The sequence below is a fragment of the Haemaphysalis longicornis genome, unplaced genomic scaffold, assembly GCF_048455015.1.
Source record: "Haemaphysalis longicornis isolate Haplotype H1 unplaced genomic scaffold, Haemaphysalis longicornis Haplotype H1 scaffold_14, whole genome shotgun sequence".
In the NCBI taxonomy this organism is placed as follows: domain Eukaryota; kingdom Metazoa; phylum Arthropoda; class Arachnida; order Ixodida; family Ixodidae; genus Haemaphysalis; species Haemaphysalis longicornis.
In genome coordinates this window covers 51,540,152-51,559,445 of record NW_027526245.1, presented here as the reverse complement: position 1 = coordinate 51,559,445, position 19,294 = coordinate 51,540,152, and the positions used below count along the sequence as shown (strand labels likewise).

Here is a 19,294-nt window from a genome sequence, read left to right as displayed (position 1 = left end):
GCCTTTCATGAGCGGTTAACTGGCGGGAAACCCCCTTTTGCTAACTTGGCATCTAGGCTGCCAGAACCGAGGCCCTCGCTATGCTTTGGCACGATCATAGGGTTTGGAAATGAGGGGCTCGTTAGGGAATACAGAAAGAAATGCCGGCAGTCTACAACGCCAAAGAAAGCATAGGGGAGTGGTTAGACTTTTTTTTACCGTTATTGACGTTACATTATTTTTTATTAATTACGGGAGAAAGAAAGAAAGAAAGAAAAACACGCGCCCAGAGTGGGGACCGAACCCACGCCTTTCGATTAGATCTCGATTGCCTTACCAATTCGGCTATCATGGCGACTGTGTTCTGCTTCACTTTCTGGGGTATTATATTTACTACAACTGTATCTGACGCTTGAGGGTGGTAGCCAGCGCCACTCAGACTACACGGTTAGAAAGGGACCTTCTTTTTCAACCCCCGGGGCGTGACGCGAACGTCTACAGCCTTTCATGAGCGGTTAACTGGCGGGAAACCCTCTTATGCTACCTTGGCATCAAGGCTGCCAGAACCGAGGCCCTCGCTCAGCCTTCGCACGATAATAGGGTTTGGAAATCAGGGGCTCGTTTGGAAATACAGAAAGAAATGCCGGCAGTCTACAACGCCAAAGAAAGCATATGGGAGTGTTTAGACTTTTTTTTACTGTTATTGACGTTACATTATTTTTTTATTATTACGTGAGACAGAAAGAAAGAAAAACACGCACCCAGAGTGGGGACCGAACCCACGCCTTTCGATTAGATCTCGATTGCCTTACCAATTCGGCTATCATGGCGACTGTGTTCTGCTTCACTTTCTGGGGTATTATATTTACTTCAACTGTATCCGACGCTTGAGGGTGGAAACCAGCGCCACTCAGACTACACGGGTAGAAAGGGACCTTCTTTTTCAACCCCCGGGGCGTGACGCGAACGTCTACAGCCTTTCATGAGCGGTTAACTGGCGGGAAACCCTCTTATGCTACCTTGGCATCAAGGCTGCCAGAACCGAGGCCCTCGCTCAGCCTTCGCACGATAATAGGGTTTGGAAATCAGGGGCTCGTTTGGAAATACAGAAAGAAATGCCGGCAGTCTACAACGCCAAAGAAAGCATATGGGAGTGTTTAGACTTTTTTTACCGTTATTGACGTTACATTATTTTTTTATTATTACGTGAGACAGAAAGAAAGAAAGAACAAACGCGCCCAGAGTGGGGACCGAACCCACGCCTTTCGATTAGATCTCGAATGTCTTACCAATTCGCCTATCTGGGCGACTGTGTTCTGCTTCACTTTCTGGGGTGATTATATTTACTACAACTGTATCTGACGCTTGATGGTGGTAGCCAGCGCCACTCAGACTACACGGGTAGAAAGGGACCTTCTTTTTCAACCCCCGGGGCATGACGCGAACGTCTACAGCCTTTCATGAGCGGTTAACTGGCGGGAAACCCTCTTATGCTACCTTGGCATCAAGGCTGCCAGAACCGAGGCCCTCGCTATGCTTTGGCACGATAATAGGGTTTGGAAATGAGGGGCTCGTTAGGAAATACAGAAAGAAATGCCGGCAGTCTACAATGCCAAAGAAAGCATATGGGAGTGTTTAGACTTTTTTTACCGTTATTGACGTTACATTATTTTTTTATTATTACGTGAGACAGAAAGAAAGAAAGAACAAACGCGCCCAGAGTGGGGACCGAACCCACGCCTTTCGATTAGATCTCGAATGTCTTACCAATTCGGCTATCTGGGCGACTGTGTTCTGCTTCACTTTCTGGGGTATTTATATTTACTTAAACTGTATCTGACGCTTGAGGGTGGTAGCCAGCGCCACTCAGACTACACGGGGAGAAGGGGGCCTGCTTTTTCAACCCCCAGGGCGTGACGCGAACGTCTACAGCCTTTCATGAGCGGTTAACTGGTGGGAAACCCTCTTATGCTACCTTGGCATCAAGGCTGCCAGAACCGAGGCCCTCGCTAAGTTTTCGCACGATAATAGGGTTTGGGAATGAGGGGCTCGTTAGGAAATACACAAAGAAATGCCGGCAGTCTACAACGCCAAAGAAAGCATAGGGGAGTCGTTAGACTTTTTTTTACCGTTATTGACGTTACATTATTTTTTTTATTAATTACGTGAGAAAGAAAGAAAGAAAGAAAGAAAAACACGCCCCTAGAGTGGGGACCAAACCCACGCCTTTCGATTAGATCTCGAAAGCCTTACCAATTCGGCTATCTGGGCGACTGTATTTTCCTTCACTTTCTAGGGTATTTATATTTACTAAAACTGTATCTGACACTTGAGGGTGGTAGCCAGCGCCTCTCAGACTACACAAGGAGAAGGGGACCTTCTTTTTCAACCCCCGGGGCGTGACGCGAACGTCTACAGCCTTTCAAGAGCGGCTAACTGGCGGGAAACCCTCTTATGCTACCTTGGCATCAAGGCTGCCAGAACCGAGGCCCTCGCTAATCTTTCGCACGATAATAGGGTTTGGAAATGAGGAGCTCGTTAGGAAATACAGAAAGAAATGCCGGCAGTCTACAACGCCAAAGAAAGCATAGGGGAGTGGTTAGACTTTTTTTTACCGTTATTGACGTACATTGTTTTTTATTATTACGTGAGACAGAAAGAAAGAAAGAAAGAAAAAAACGCGCCCAGAGTGGGGACTGAACCCACGCCTTTCGATTAGACCTCAAATGCCTTACCAATTCGGCTATCTGGGTGACTGTGTTCTGCTTCACTTTCTGGGGTATTTATATATACTACAACTGTATCTGACACTTGAGGGTGGTAGCCTGCGCCACTCAGACTACACGGGGAGAAGGGGACCTTCTTTTCAACCCCCGGGGCGTGACGCGAACGTCGACAGCCTTTGATGAGCGGTTAACTGGCGGGAAACCCTCTTATGCTACCTTGGCATCAGGTCTGCCAGAACCGAGGCCCTCGCTAAGTTTTCGCACTATAATAGGGTTTGGAAATGAGGGGCTCGTTAGGGAATACAGAAAGAAATGCCGGCAGTCTAGAACGCCAAAGAAAGCATAGGGGAGTGGTTAAACTTTTTTTTACCGTTATTGACGTTACAATATTTTTTTATTATTACGTGAGACAGAAAGAAAGAAAAAAACGCGCCCAGAGTGGGGACCAAACCCACGCCTTTCGAATAGATCTCGAATGCCTTACCAATTCGGCTATCTGGGCGACTGTGTTCTGCTTCACTTTCTGGGGTATTTATATATACTACAACTGTATCTGACGCTTGAGGGTGGTAGCCAGCGCCACTCCGACTACACGGGGAGAAGGGGACCTCCTTTTTCAACCCCCGGGGCGTGACGCGAACGCCTACAGCCTTTCATGAGCGGTTAACTGGCGGGAAACCCTCTTATGCTACCTTGGCATCAAGGCTGCCAGAACCGAGGCCCTCGCTAAGTTTTCGCACGATAATAGGGTTTGGAAATAAGGGGCTCGTTAGGAAATACAGAAAGAAGTGCCGGCAGTCTACAACACCAAAGAAAGCATGGGGGAGTGGTTAGAATTTTTTTACCATTATTGACGTTACATTTTTTTTAATTTATCACGTGAGAAAGAAAGAAAGAAAGAAAAACACGCCCCTAGAGTGGGGACCGAACCCACGCCTTTCGATTAGACCTCAAATGCCTTACCAATTTGGCTATCTGGGTGACTGTGTTCTGCTTCACTTTCTGGGGTGTTTATATTTACTACAACTGTATCTGAGGCTTGAGGGTGGTAGCCAGCGCCACTGAGACTACACGGGGAGAAGGGGACCTTCTTTTTCAACCCCCGGGGCATGACGCGAACGTCTACAGCCTTTCATGAGCGGTTAACTGGCGGGAAACCCTCTTATGCTACCTTGGCATCTAGGCTGCCAGAACCGAGGCCCTCGCTATGCTTTGGCACGATAATAGGGTTTGGAAATGAGGGGCTCGTTAGGGAATACAGAAAGAAATGCCGGCAGTCTACAATGCCAAAGAAAGCATAGGGGAGTGGTTACACTTTTTTTTACCGTTATTGACGTTACATTATTTTTTATTAATTACGTGAGAAAGAAAGAAAGAAAGAAAAACACGCGCCCAGAATGGGGACCGAACCCACGCCTTTCGATTAGATCTCGAATGCCTTACCAATTCGGCTATCTGGGCGACTGTGTTCTGCTTCACTTTCTGGGGTATTTATATTTACTACAACTGTATCTGACGCTTGAGGGTTGTAGCCAGCGCCACTCAGACTACACGGGGAGAAAGGGACCTTCTTTTAAAACCCCCGGGGCGTGACGCGAACGTCTACAGCCTTTCATGAGCGGTTAACTGGCGGGAAACCCTCTTATGCTACCTTGGCATCAAGGCTGCCAGACCCGAGGCCCTCGCTAAGCTTTCGCACGATAATAGGGTTTGGAAATGAGGGGCTCGTTAGGAAATACAGAAAGAAATGCCGGCAGTCTACAACGCCAACGAAAGCACGGGGGATTGGTTAGACTTTTTTTTACCGTTATTGACGTTACATTATTTTTTTATTAATGACGTGAGAAAGAAAGAATGAACAACACGCGCCCAGAGTGGGGACCGAACCCACGCCTTTCGATTAGATCTCGATTGCCTTATTAATTCGGCTATCAGGGCGACTGTGTTCTGCTTCACTTTCTGGGGTATTTATATATACTACAACTGTATCTGACGCTTGAGGGTGGTAGCCAGCGCCATTCAGACTACACGGGGAGAAGGGGAACTTCTTTTTAAACCCCCGGGGCGTGACGCGAACGTCTACAGCCTTTCATGAGCGGTTAACTGGCAGGAAACCCTGTTACACTACCTTGGCATCAAGGCTGCCAGAACCCAGGCCCTCGCTAAGCTTTCGCACGATAATAGGGTTTGGAAATGAGGGGCTCGTTAGGAAATACAGAAAGAAATGCCGGCAGTCTAAAACGCCAAAGAAAGCATAGGGGAGTGGTTAGACTTTTTTTTACCGTTATTGACGTTACATTATTTTTTTATTAATTACGTGAGAAAGAAAGAAGGAAAGAAAAACACGCGCCCAGGGTGGGGACCGAACCCACGCCTTTCGATTAGATCTCGAATGCCTTACCAATACGGCTATCTGGGCGACTGTGTTCTGCTTTACTTTCTGGGGTATTTATATTTACTACAACTGTATCTGACGCTTGAGGGTGGTAGCCAGCGCCATTCAGACTACACGGGGAGAAGGGGAACTTCTTTTTAAACCCCCGGGGCGTGACGCGAACGTCTACAGCCTTTCATGAGCGGTTAACTGGCAGGAAACCCTGTTACACTACCTTGGCATCAAGGCTGCCAGAACCCGGCCCTCGCTAAGCTTTCGCACGATAATAGGGTTTGGAAATGAGGGGCTCGTTAGGAAATACAGAAAGAAATGCCGGCAGTCTACAACGCCAAAGAAAGCATAGGGGAGTGGTTAGACTTTTTTTTACCGTTATTGATGCTACATTATTTTTTTATTAATTACGTGAGAAAGAAAGAAAAACACGCGGCCAGAGTGTAGACCGAAACAACGCCTTTCGATTAGATCTCGAATGCCTTACCAATTCGGCTATCTGGGCGACTGTGTTCTGCTTCACTTTCTGGGGTATTTATATTTACTACAACTGTTTCTGACGCTTGAGGGTGGTAGCCAACGCCACTAAGACTACACGGGGAGAAAGGGACCTTCTTTTTCAACCCCCGGGGCGTGACGCGAACGTCTGCAGCCTTTCATGAGCGGTTAACTGGCGGGAAACCCTCTTATGCTACCTTGGCTTCAAGGCTGCCGGAACCGAGGCCCTCGCTAAGTTTTCGCACGATAATAGGGTTTGGAAATGAGGGGCTCGTTAGGAAATACAGAAAGAAATGCCGGCCGTCTAAAACGCCAAAGAAAGCATAGGGGAGTGGTTAGACTTTTTTTTACCGTTATTGACGTTACATTATTTTTTTATTAATTACGTGAGAAAGAAAGAAGGAAAGAAAAACACGCGCCCAGGGTGGGGACCGAACCCACGCCTTTCGATTAGATATCGATTGCGTTACCAATTCGGCTATTAGGGCGACTGTGTTCTGCTTCACTTTCTGGGGTATCAGTATTTACTAAAACTGTATCTGACGCTTGAGGGTGGTAGCCAGCGCCACTCAGACTACACGGGGAGAAGGGGAACTTCTTTTTTAACCCCCGGGGCGTGACGCGAACGTCTACAGCCTTTCATGAGCGGTTAACTGGCGGGAAAACCTCTTATGCTACCTTGGCATCAAGGCTGCCAGAACCAAGGCCCTCGCTAAGCTTTCGCACGATAATAGGGTTTGGAAATGAGGGGTCGTTAGGAAATACAGAAAGAAATGCCGGCAGTCTACAACGCCAAAGAAAGCATAGGGGAGTGGTTAGACTTTTTTCTACCGTTACTGACGTTACATTATTTTTTTATTATTACGTGAGACAGAAAGAAAGAAAAAAACGCGCCCAGAGTGGGGACCGAACCCACGCCTTTCGATTAGATCTCGAATGCCTTACCAATTCGGCTATCTGGGTGACTGTGTTCTGCTTCACTTTTTGGGGTATTTATATTTACTGCAACTGTATCTGACGCTTGAGGGTTGTAGCCAGCGCCACTCAGACTACACGGGGAGAAAGGGACCTTCTTTTTCAACCCCCGGGGCGTGACGCGAACGTCTACAGCCTTTTATGAGCGGTTAACTGGCGGGAAACCCTCTTATGCTACGTTGGCATCAAGGCTGCCAGACCCGAGGCTCTCGCTAAGCTTTCGCACGATAATAGGGTTTGGAAATGAGGGGCTCGTTAGGAAATACAGAAAGAAATGCCGGCAGTCTACAACGCCAAAGAAAGCATAGGGGAGTGGTTAGACTTTTTTTTACCGTTATTGACGGTACATTTTTTTTATTAATTACGTGAGAAAGAAAGAGAGAAAGAAAAACACGCGCCCAGAGTGGGGACCGAACCCACGCCTTTCGATTAGTTCTCGAATGCCTCACCAATTCGGCTATCTGGGCGACTGTGTTCTGCTTCCCTTTCTGGGGTATTTATATTTACTACTACTGTATCTGACGCTTGAGGGTGGTAGCCAGCGCCACTCAGACTACAAGGGGAGAAAGGGACCTTCTTTTTCAACCCCCGGGGCGTGACGCGAACGTCTACAGCCTTTCATGAGCGGTTAACTGGCGGGAAACCCTCTTATGCTACCTTGGCATCAGGGCTGCCAGACCCGAGGCCCTCGCTAAGCTTTCGCACGATAATAGGGTTTGGAAATGAGGGGCTCGTTAGGAAATACAGAAAGAAATGCCGGCAGTCTACAACGCCAAAGAAAGCAAGTGGGAGTGGTTAGACTTTTTTTACCGTTATTGACGTTACATGATTTTTTTATTAATTACGTGAGAAAGAAAGAAAGAAAAACACGCGCCCAGAGTGGGGACCGAACCCACGCCTTTTGATTAGATATCGATTGCCTTACCAATTCGGCTTTTAGGGCGACTGTGTTCTGCTTCACTTTCTGGGGTATTTGTATTTACTAAAACTGTATCTGACGCTTGAGGGTGGTAGCCAGCGCCACTCAGACTACACGGGGAGAAGGGGAACTTCTTTTTTAACCCCCGGGGCGTGACGCGAACGTCTACAGCCTTTCATGAGCGGTTAACTGGCGGGAAAACCTCTTATGCTACCTTGGCATCAAGGCTGCCAGAACCAAGGCCCTCGCTAAGCTTTCGTACGATAATAGGGTTTGGAAATGAGGGGTCGTTAGGAAATACAGAAAGAAATGCCGGCAGTCTACAACGCCAAAGAAAGCATAGGGGAGTGGTTAGACTTTTTTCTACCGTTACTGACGTTACATTATTTTTTTATTATTACGTGAGACAGAAAGAAAGAAAAAAACGCGCCCAGAGTGGGGACCGAACCCACGCCTTTCGATTAGATCTCGAATGCCTTACCAATTCGGCTATCTGGGTGACTGTGTTCTGCTTCACTTTTTGGGGTATTTATATATACTGCAACTGTATCTGACGCTTGAGGGTGGTAGCCAGCGCCACTCAGACTACACGGGGAGAAAGGGACCTTCTTTTTCAACCCCCGGGGCGTGACGCGAACGTCTACAGCCTTTTATGAGCGGTTAACTGGCGGGAAACCCTCTTATGCTACGTTGGCATCAAGGCTGCCAGACCCGAGGCCCTCGCTAAGCTTTCGCACGATAATAGGGTTTGGAAATGAGGGGCTCGTTAGGAAATACAGAAAGAAATGCCGGCAGTCTACAACGCCAAAGAAAGCGCTCATGGTGGGAACCGCCCATGCTTTCTTTGGCGTTGTAGACTGCCGGCATTTCTTCCTGTATTTCCTAACGAGCCCCTCATTTCCAAACCCTATTATCGTGCGAAAGCTTAGCGAGGGCCTCGGTTCTGGCAACCTTGATGCCAAGGTAGCATAAGAGGGTTTCCCGCCAGTTAACCGCTCATGAAAGGCTGTAGACGTTCGCGTCACGCCCCGGGGGTTTAAAAAGAAGGTCCCCTTCTCCCCGTGTAGTCTGAGTGGCGCTGGCTACCACCCTCAAGCATCAGATACAGTTGTAGTAAATATAAATACCCCGAAAGTGAAGCAGAACACAGTCGCCCAGATAGCCGAATTGGTAAGGCATTCGAGATCTAATCGAAAGGCTTGGGTTCAGTCCCCACTCTGGGCGCGTGTTCTTCTTTCTTTCTTTCTTTCTCACGTAATTAATAAAAAATAATGTAACGTCAATAACGGTAAAAAAAAGTCTAACCACTCCCCTATGCTTTCTTTGGCGTTGTAGACTGCCGGCATTTCTTTCTGTATTTCCTAACGAGCCCCTCATTTCCAAACCCTATTATCGTGCGAAAGCTTAGCGAGGGCCTCGGTTCTGGCCGCCTTGATGCCAAGGTAGCATAAGAGGGTTTCCCGCCAGTTAACCGCTCATGAAAGGCTGTAGACGTTCGCGTCACGCCCCGGGGGTTGAAAAAGAAGGTCCCCTTCTCCCCGTGTAGTCTGAGTGGCGCTGGCTACCACCCTCAAGCGTCAGATATAGTTGTAGTAAATATAAATACCCCAGAAAGGGAAGCAGAACACAGTCGCCCAGATAGCGGAATTGGTAAGGCATTCGAGATCAAATCGAAAGGCGTGGGTTCGGTCCCCACTCTGGGCGCGTGTTTTATTTCTTTCTTTCTTTCTCACGTAATTAATAAAAAATAATGTAACGTCAATAACGGTAAAAAAAAGTCTAACCACTCCCCTATGCTTTCTTTGGGGTTGTAGACTGCCGGCATTTCTTTCTGTATTTCCTAACGAGCCCCTCATTTCCAAACCCTATTATCGTGCGAAAGCTTAGCGAGGGCCTCGGTTCTGGCAGCCTTGATGCCAAGGTAGCATAAGAGGGTTTCTCACCAGTTAACCGCACATGAAATTCTGTAGACGTTCGCGTCACGCCCCGGGGGTTGAAAAAGAAGGTCCCCTTCTCCCCGTGTAGTCTGAGTGGTGCTGGCTACCACCCTCAAGCGTCAGATACAGTTGTAGTAAATATAAATACCCCAGAAAGTGCAGCAGAACACAGTCGCCCAGATAGCCGAATTGGTAAGGCATTTGAGATCTAATCGAAAGGCTTGGGTTCAGTCCCCACTTTGGGCACGTGTTCTTCTTTCTTTCTTTCTTTCTCACGTACTTAATAAAAAAATAATGTCACGTCAATAACGGTAAAAAAAAGTCTAACCACTCAACTATGCTTTCTTTGGCGTTGTAGACTGCCGGCATTTCTTTCTGTATTTCCTAACGACCCCTCATTTCCAAACCCTATTATCGTGCGAAAGCTTAGCGAGGGCCTCGGTTCTGGCAGCCTTGATGCCAAGGTAGCATAAGAGGGTTTCCCACCAGTTAACCGCACATGAAATTCTGTAGACGTTCGAGTCACGCCCCGGGGGTTGAAAAAGAAGGTCCCCTTCTCCCCGTGTAGTCTGAGTGGCGCTGGCTACCACCCTCAAGCGTCAGATACAGTTGTAGTACATATAAATACCCCAGAAAGTGAAGAAGAACACAGTCGCCCAGATAGCCGAATTGGTAAGGCATTCGAGAACTAATCGAAAGGCGTGGGTTCGGTCCCCACTCTGGGCGCGTGTTTTTCTTTCTCTCTTTCTTTCTCACGTAATTAATAAAAAAAAATGTAACGTCAATAACGGTAAAAAAAAGTCTAACCACTCCCCTATGCTTTCTTTGGCGTTGTAGACTGCCGGCTTTTCTTTCTGTATTTCCTAACGAGCCCCTCATTTCCAAACCCTATTATCGTGCGAAAGCTTAGCGAGGGCCTCGGTTCTGGCCGCCTTGATGCCAAGGTAGCATAAGAGGGTTTCCCGCCAGTTAACCGCTCATGAAAGGCTGTAGACGTTCGCGTCACGCCCCGGGGGTTGACAAAGAAGGTCCCCTTCTCCCCGTGTAGTCTGAGTGGCGCTGGCTACCACCCTCAAGCGTCAGATACAGTTGTAGTACATATAAATACCCCAGAAAGTGAAGAAGAACACAGTCGCCCAGATAGCCGAATTGGTAAGGCATTCGAGATCAAATCGAAAGGCGTGGGTTCGGTCCCCACTCTGGGCACGTGTTTTTCTTTCTTTCTTTCTTTCTCAAGTAATTAATAAAAAAATAATGTAACGTCAATAACGGTAAAAAAAAGTCTAACCACTCCTCTATGCTTTCTTTGGCGTTGTAGACTGCCGGCATTTCTTTCTGTATTTCCTAACGAGCCCCTCATTTCCAAACCCTATATATATATATATATATATATATATATATATATATATATATATATATATATATATACATATATCTATATGCAGAAACATAGGTCAGCAGTCTACAACGCCATATATATATATATATATATATATATATATATATATATGTATATATATAATATATATATATATATATATATATATATATATATATATATATATATATATATATATGTATAAACCTTCTTTCGTCGCCAAGCACCACTGGGCCCCCAGTGCACAAAGGGAGGAAAATGTTGACTTGTACATTCGTGCCGTCTGGAGAGACGTTTTCCAGGCATACCAATCACGCCGAACCCATCATAACAACATCACAAAAAACGAACAGGATGCTCTCAATGCATTGAGTAACCGACAGGACATTGTAATCAAACCAGCTGACAAGGGAGGGGGGATTGTTATTCTCGACCGGAATGATTACGTCAAACAAGGGGATCGGCAATTAGGCGACCGGAAATTCTATAAGCCCCTTCTATCTGACCCTACTAAAGAACACCAAAAAAATGTAAATAACGTGCTGGAGCAACTTGTGGGGGCCCGAGAAAGCTATAGAAAACTTGCCAGGGCACTAACAACGGCCCACCCAGTGGTTGGCCGCTTTTACATGCTTCCAAAATTATACAAAATTGGAAATCCCGGCCGCCCAATTATATCGGGAATAGGCACCATCACAGAGCCTAATTCAAGTTATATAGATTACCTCATTCGCGATATACCCCCTCAATTTCCATCTCAACAACTCAACAGTTTTGAATTTGAAAACAAATACTTTCTTCAAACAAATGGTACTGCGATGGGAACAAAAATGGCCCCCAATTATGCCACCATATTCATGCACAATATTGAAACCAAATTCCTGTCTACTTCAGACAGTTCACCTGCACTGTACAAGCGATTCCTTGACGACATTTTCATGATCTGGACAGACACTCAGCAACGACTCATTGCCTTTATAGAAGAATTCAACACAGTTCATCCTAATATCTCATTCACCTACGAGTACTCTCGCACCGAATTTAGTTTCTTGGACGTTCAGGTTCATGTGCGGGCGGGGTCACTGGAGACGATTGTGTACAGGAAACCTACAGACCGCCAACAGTACCTGCACTTCAATAGCTGCCACCCACGCCATTGCAGAACGGCTATCCCTTATTCCCAGGCACATATATTTAGAAGAATTTGCTCCAAGGATGAAGACTTTCGTTCGAACGCCAGCCGAATGCGGGGCGTCCTCGTGAAACGGCGTTACCCCCGGCCCTTGTTGACGATTCCATTTCTAGGGCGGCAAGTTTAAATCGTAACACACTGCTACAGGGGTCGCACGTGAATGATGGGAATAATTCCCGCGCTAATTTAGTCTTAACTTTTACTAGTAGCCCGCCAAACGGGAATAAAATTTAAAAAAAAGCACTTCAACATTCTCCAGCAGAGCGAGCGACTTTCCGAAATTTTCAGTGATCCTCCGCGTGTAATATACTGGCGCGCAAAAAGCATAGGGGACTATCTTGTCCACGCCAAAGACAGGGACGCCCAGCCATTAGGCTGCCGACCGTGTGGAAAAAACAGATGTTTGGTGTGTAAACACGTGCAGACCGCGAGGGTGGCAATTAGCACACATTCGGACTTCCGATATTCTATACGTGGGTCTTTGGATTGTGACTCATCCAATTTGGTTTACCTATTGGAGTGTGGCGGATGTAATATGCAGTACATAGGACAGACGGATGGACCTTTTCGAATGCGGTTTAACAATCACCGCTATCACACCAAGGCACTCCCAAACCTTCCCTTGTCCAGACACCTAGCGATGCAAAATCATTCTTTCGATGACATTAAAGTCACGCTTCTACAGAGCAGTTTTTCTAGCTGTAGGGAGCGAGAACAATGTGAGTCTTACTTAATCTACAAATTTAATACGCTGAAGGGGGGTCTTAATGAGAGCCCTGGAACTATGACTGTAATTCGTACTCTGCATGACCATTGAAGCATTGTGACCCCGGGACATACGGGACCTTGTTGTTTTGTTTTCCTTTTGCTATAACATTAAGCCCTTCATGTGCATCGGCCTTTCCCGCGCAGGGCATTGCACGGTCTGAGGTTTACAGGCGGCCTGTTCTTCCAGGTGTGAGGTTGTACATTGTAACACCAACAACCTACCGTTATGTTGCGCGGTCCCTATAATTATCTCGTCCGCTCCCGGCCCCCTACCAACACTTCCCTTCCCGCCCCCGCTATTTTTTATTTTTTATTTTTTATTTTATTTTATTATTATTTTTTTCTCTTAATTCCTTGTCTCAACGCTCAGCAAGCATAACACGCCTCATTAATAAAAACATGGTACCCATTGCCTGTTTATGTCACCATATGTCATAACCATTTTATCCTTGAGAAATGTGAAATTGAATGTTGAAGCTTTTCATTCCAACCGAGCGTGTCAGAAGTATTTTATTTTGGTGTCTGTTGTGGCTTATGCCTCGGGTGTCTTGTAATCACATTGTGATCCCCAATGCTGGTGTTCACGGAGTGCTCGCGTCCTTCCTGTCTTTTCGCTCATGTTTTGCTTTGCTTCTCTTTTTCATTGTTTCCGTCTTTTTCTTTCTTTATTTCCTTTCGTTCTTTCTTTTTTTTTGGCCAGGAGGCACGGCACACACCGGCGGTCGCCTCTCTCTTCTTGTTTTCATGTTTTTAAAAATAGCCGTGCTCCTCCATATTTTCGTAGATTGGGCCCAGGAGTCCACGCGTGCCGGCGACAGGCCGACTACTAACAGTTAACAAGGCGTCCATTGACCTGGCGCGACACGACGCGACACCGTGTACAAAAGGAGGCGTAGGCGGGGAAGGGGACTCCTTAAATGGGCTCCCCCATTGGCTTTTGTGGGACCCTCCAAAGTCGCGGAGGCTGCCTGCGCTTCAGATACAGTAATGGGCCCCGCTTGCATTCTTGACTATGCCGCTGAAGACGGTCGGTAGTTAATCCTTGTTACCGGTGACGCGCATGTAAACTCACTGCTCGTGGCGGCGTGTGCTTTGTATTTTTTCCCTCTCGGGGACACCGGATGTTTTTTTGGCCTTTCGCCACCCGTGAAATCGTCGCATTTCCTGTTATCCCCATACTCGCGTTCATGCAGTGTGTTCCTCCTTGCCTCTTTCTTGCCTCCACCTTGCCACCTTGTTCCTCCCTCTTCCTTTCCGCCCTTTTTTTTCTTTTTTTTGTGAGGCTCTTTTTTCGCCTGCCTATGGCAGAATAAGCTCTGTATTGTGTGTGTGGTCGTTTGTGTGTTTGTTTCCCATGTGGCTTGTGTTTCGGGGCGCCGCCCCCACTCTGAGTCCGTACGATTCTACACAAAGCTTTCATTCCTGAGGAAGACCTGTTTCAGGTCGGGAAATAAAGTCTCCGAAGAGCGTACTTCTACTTTGTGCGTATTCCTGCAGCAACTAAGGACTCTACTTCACGACTTTTTCTACAATGTCTGCTGCGTGCGCCTCTTCGAGACTCATCTGGAAATTCCCTTCTCATGCCCCCACGTGCGCCATCGTTGGGGATTCGCAAACCAAATATTTACACAAGAACTTCGACCCATCTAGTCCTCATTCACCGGCATTTATCACGCTACCGGGAGCCGGCATCCGCGACGTTGTGAACTTGTTAGACTTCGTGCCACGTGGTGTGACAGAGCTCATCCTGCACGTTGGGACAAACGGCGTAGCCAACACAAACGGCCAAGTCGCAAAGGAGAGATACTCGAATCTTCTCGACCACATTGCAAAGGAAAGACCTGATATCCAGGTAACATTTGTAACTCTGCTGCTCCCACGGTCGCCAAACCGTCGACGAAACCCCCATGATGGGCGCGCTGCAGCTAGATTCAACAGAGAAGCCGACGCCTTCAACTGCCTCTTGGTCGAGTTGTGCGAAAACCGTGAAAATGTCTTTTTCTTGCACCACTGCCTGCATCACTTCCCCCCCAAAATGGTGCTGGCAGCCGACGGTCTACACCCGAGTTTTGGTGGTGTGTCGGTTATGGCGTGGAACTTGTACACCTTCCTCATAGAACTCCGACGACCTATGTTTGCAGACTGGCAGGATTATGCGTCACCATCACCAGCGCGTGAAACGCAACAGGAGCCTACGTTCGCACAGGCCACACTGCAAACTGAACCAAGTCGGCATTGTGACTTGGACTGGCCCCCACTGACCCGTGTGACTGCCCCGAATCCAGCTACCGGTCCTCGCCCTCACCACTCCCGTGACGCAACACCCGCCGGAGGTGCAACTGGCATTCCTGAGGGTCCAGCTCCACAACCGGAGGTACTTCCCCCCCGCCGACCACGAAGGGAGAGTGCCAGCCCTGAAGCCCATCAAGTGGACCCGACACCAGGACCCGAGTCACCTTTCCTACGCCTCCGACGACGAAAGTGTTCCAGCCCTGGCCCCACCGCAGAGTTCCGACGGGGAAATGGACGCACGTCGCCCAAGCTGCCCACAACGAGCACCAACCAGACAACACCACAGCAACCCCGGTCGAGGACAGCACCGCAAGATCGCGCAGCGCTGCACAAACTTTCCACGGGGGACAGTGAGGACGCTGTCAAAACTCAAGCTCCAAGGTGCAACCTTAGGAAATGCCCTGGATCGGCCCGCCGAGTGCAGAGTGATTGACGCGTTGGCCCCGAGCCCCAGCCGACTTCCTCTTCCTCAGGTGCCGTAACACTAAAATCCAAAGAATTCTTGAAAGTCAGGAAAATTCTAGACAAGCGCGTACGCCATGACCTTCATGTTCGTACCCTTCAAACATATAAGCTAGAAGGTATTGTACCCAAAGGGTTTCGTATTTCACTGCCTCCTTCAATGAAGAACCTATCTAGTGAGAATGTATAAAAATGGAATCGAATACTAAATACCGCTTCTCTAGAATTACTCCAGGTCACAATAGAGCACTGTGAGAAAATGTTAACGTCACTTGTGGGAGAGGAACGTCGAGTCCGGGAAAGTGCCTTACTTTCACCGCCGGAACTCGAGAAGCTGAATTTGTTTGAGGCGAAAAAAACCCTCGGGGTTTCAAAAACAAAGTTAAAAAAACTCGCAAGGGATAACGTCCCGGGGCATGGCGGGTCGTATGCGAGGGGCGTCAGACAACAACCGTGTGTGCCTCTTGTGGATGTGGTTGACCGCGAGGAGGGTGCTGACAGCATGCCGGGGGAGCTGCCGCTGGGGGTTGAATGCGGCGACGGGGGCTGGCAAATTGTTAATTTATCGAAGATTAAATTAGGCGCCACTGAGATATCTGTTCTGTCCCGGGGTCTCACATTTTGCCCGAGCAACGGGAAGTACTCAGAATTAACACTCCTGAAAGATTTGGATAATTTTGCCCGTACTCTGCGTTTACGAGAGTACTTCTTCGATAGAAGTGATGGGGAGAACGCCAAACCTTCTTTCGTCGCCAAGCACCACTGGACCCCCAGTGCACAAAGGGAGGAAAATCTTGACTTGTATATTCGTGCCGTCCAGAGAGACGTTTTACAGGCATACCAATCATGCCGAACCCGTCATCACAACATCACAAATAACGAACAGGATGCTCTCAATGCATTGAGTAACCGACAGGACATTGTAATCAAACCAGCTGACAAGGGAGGGGGGATTGTTATTCTCGACCGGAATGATTACGTCAATAAAGGGGATCGGCAATTAGGCGACCGGAAATTCTATAAGCCCCTTCTATCAGACCCTACTAAAGAACACCAAAAAATTGTAAATAACGTGCTGGAGCAACTTGTGGGGGCCCGAGAAATTGATAGAAAACTTGCCAGGGCACTAACATCGGCCCACCCAGTGGTTGGCCGCTTTTACATGCTTCCAAAATTACACAAAATTGGAAATCCCGGCCGCCCAATTATATCGGGAATAGGCACCATCACAGAGCCTATTTCAAGTTATATAGATTACCTCATTCGCGATATACCCCCTCAATTTCCATCATACTTACGGGACACAAACCATTTTCTCCAAGAAATCGAGGGCATGGTTCTGCCGGACGGTGCATTTCTCGTAGCATTGGACGCGACCTCCCTTTATACCACCATTCCGCACAGCGATGGCATCAATGCCCTCATTCAGTCGTACAACGAACACCGCCAGGAAGACTCTCCCAGCCCGGGGGTTGTTGAGGTATTAACGCGTCTCGTATTAGAACTCAACAGTTTTATATTTGAAAACAAATACTTTCTTCAAGCAAGTGGTACTGCGATGGGAACAAAAATGGCCCCCAATTATGCCACCATATTCATGCACAATATTGAAGCCAAATTCCTGTCTACTTCAGACAGTTCACCTGCACTGTACAAGCGATTCCTTGACGACATTTACATGATCTGGACAGACACTCAGCAACGACTCATTGCCTTTATAAAAGAATTCAACACAGTTCATCCTAATATCTCATTCACCTACGAGTACTCTCGCACCGAATTTAGTTTCTTGGACGTTCAGGTTCATGTGCGGGCGGGGTCACTGGAGACGATTGTGTACAGGAAACCTACAGACCGCCAACAGTACCTGCACTTCAATAGCTGCCACCCACGCCATTGCAGAACGGCTATCCCTTAATCCCAGGCACATAGATTTAGAAGAATTTGCTCCAAGGATGAAGACTTTCGTTCGAACGCCAGCCTAATTCGGGGCGTCCTCGTCAAAAAGCGTTACCCCCCGGCCCTTGTTGACGATGCCATTTCTAGGGCGGCAAGTTTAAATCGTAACACACTGCTACAGGGGTCGCACGTGAATGATGGGAATAATTCCCGCGCTAATTTAGTCTTAACTTTTACTAGTAGCCCGCCAAACGTGAATAAAATTTAAAAAAAGCACTTCAACATTCTCCAGCAGAGCGAGCGACTTTCCGAAATTTTCAGTGATCCTCCGCGTGTAATATACAGGCGCGCAAAAAGCATAGGGGACTATCTTGTCCATGCCAAGACAGGGACGCCCAGCAATTAGGCTGCCGACCGTGTGGAAAAAAACAGATGTTTGGTGTGTAAACACGTGCAGACCGCGAGGGTGGCAATTAGCACACATTCGGAATTCCGATATTCTATACGTGGGTCTTTGGATTGTGACTCATCCAATTTGGTTTACCTATTGGAGTGTGGCGGATGTATTATGCAGTACATAGGACAGACGGATGGACCTTTTCGAATGCGGTTTAACAATCACCGCTATCACAACAAGGCACTCCCAAACCTTCCCTTGTCCAGACACCTAGCGATGCAAAATCATTCTTTCGATGACATTAAAGTCACGCTTCTACAGAGCAGTTTTTCTAGCTGTAGGGAGCGAGAACAATGTGAGTCTTACTTAATCTACAAATTTAATACGCTGAAGGGGGGTCTTAATGAGAGCCCTGGAACTATGACTGTAATTCGTACTCTGCATGACCATTGAAGCATTGTGACCCCGGGACATACGGGACCTTGTTGTTTTGTTGTCCTTTTGCTATAACATTAAGCCCTTCATGTGCATCGGCCTTTCCCGCGCAGGGCATTGCAGAGTCTGAGGTTTACAGGCGGCCTGTTCTTCCAGGTGTGAGGTTGTACATTGTAACACCAACAACCTACCGTTATGTTGCACGGTCACTATAATTATCTCGTCCGCTGCCGGCCCCCTACCAACACTTCCCTTCCCGCCCCCTCTATTTTTTATTTCTTATTTTTTATTTTATTTTATTATTATTTTTTTCTCTTAATTCCTTGTCTCAACGCTCAGCACGCATAACACGCCTCATTAATAACCACATGGTACCCATTGCCTGTTTATGTCACCATATGCCATAACCATTTTATTCTTGAGAAATCTGAAATGGAATGTTGAAGCTTTTCATTCCAACCGAGCGGGTAAGAAGTATTTTATTTTGGTGTCTGTTGTGGCTTATGCCTCGGGTGTCTTGTAATCACATTGTGATCCCCAATGCTGGTGTTCACGGAGTGCTCGCTTCCTTCCTGTCTTTTCGCTCATGTTTTGCTTTGCTTCTCTTTTTCATTGTTTCACTCTTTTTCTTTCTTTTTTTTCATTTCTTTCTTTCTTTTTTTTGTTTGGCCCGGAGGCACGGCACATACCGGCGGTCGCCTCTCTCTTCTTGTTTTCATGCTTTTAAAAATAGCCGTCCTCCTCCATATTTTCGTAGATTGGGCCCAGGAGTCCACGCGTGCCGGCGACAGGCCGACTACTAACAGTTAACAAGCCGTCCATTGACCTGGCGCGACACTACGCGACGCCGTGTACAAAGGGAGGCGTAGGCGGGGAAGGGGACGCCTCAAATGGGCTCCCCCATTGGCTTTTGTGGGACCCTCCAAAGTCGCGGAGGCTGCCTGCGCTTCAGATACAGTAATGGGCCCCGCTTGCATTCTTGACCATGCCGCTGAAGACGGTCGGTAGTTAATCCTTGTTACCGGTGACGCGAATGTAAACTCACTGCTCG

At 47.6% G+C, this 19,294-nt stretch overlaps 2 non-coding genes across 2 annotated transcripts; one reads left to right on the top strand and one right to left on the bottom strand.

Moving 5' to 3' along the window:
• Positions 1 to 6,959: 6,959 nt before the first annotated feature.
• On the bottom strand, positions 6,960 to 7,031 carry Trnas-acu (transfer RNA serine (anticodon ACU)). The gene has a single exon. It is a non-coding gene; the product is annotated as a tRNA-Ser (tRNA).
• Positions 7,032 to 10,074: 3,043 nt separating this feature from the next.
• Trnas-acu (transfer RNA serine (anticodon ACU)) lies at positions 10,075 to 10,146 on the top strand. Its single transcript has one exon. It is a non-coding gene; the product is annotated as a tRNA-Ser (tRNA).
• Positions 10,147 to 19,294: the final 9,148 nt, after the last annotated feature.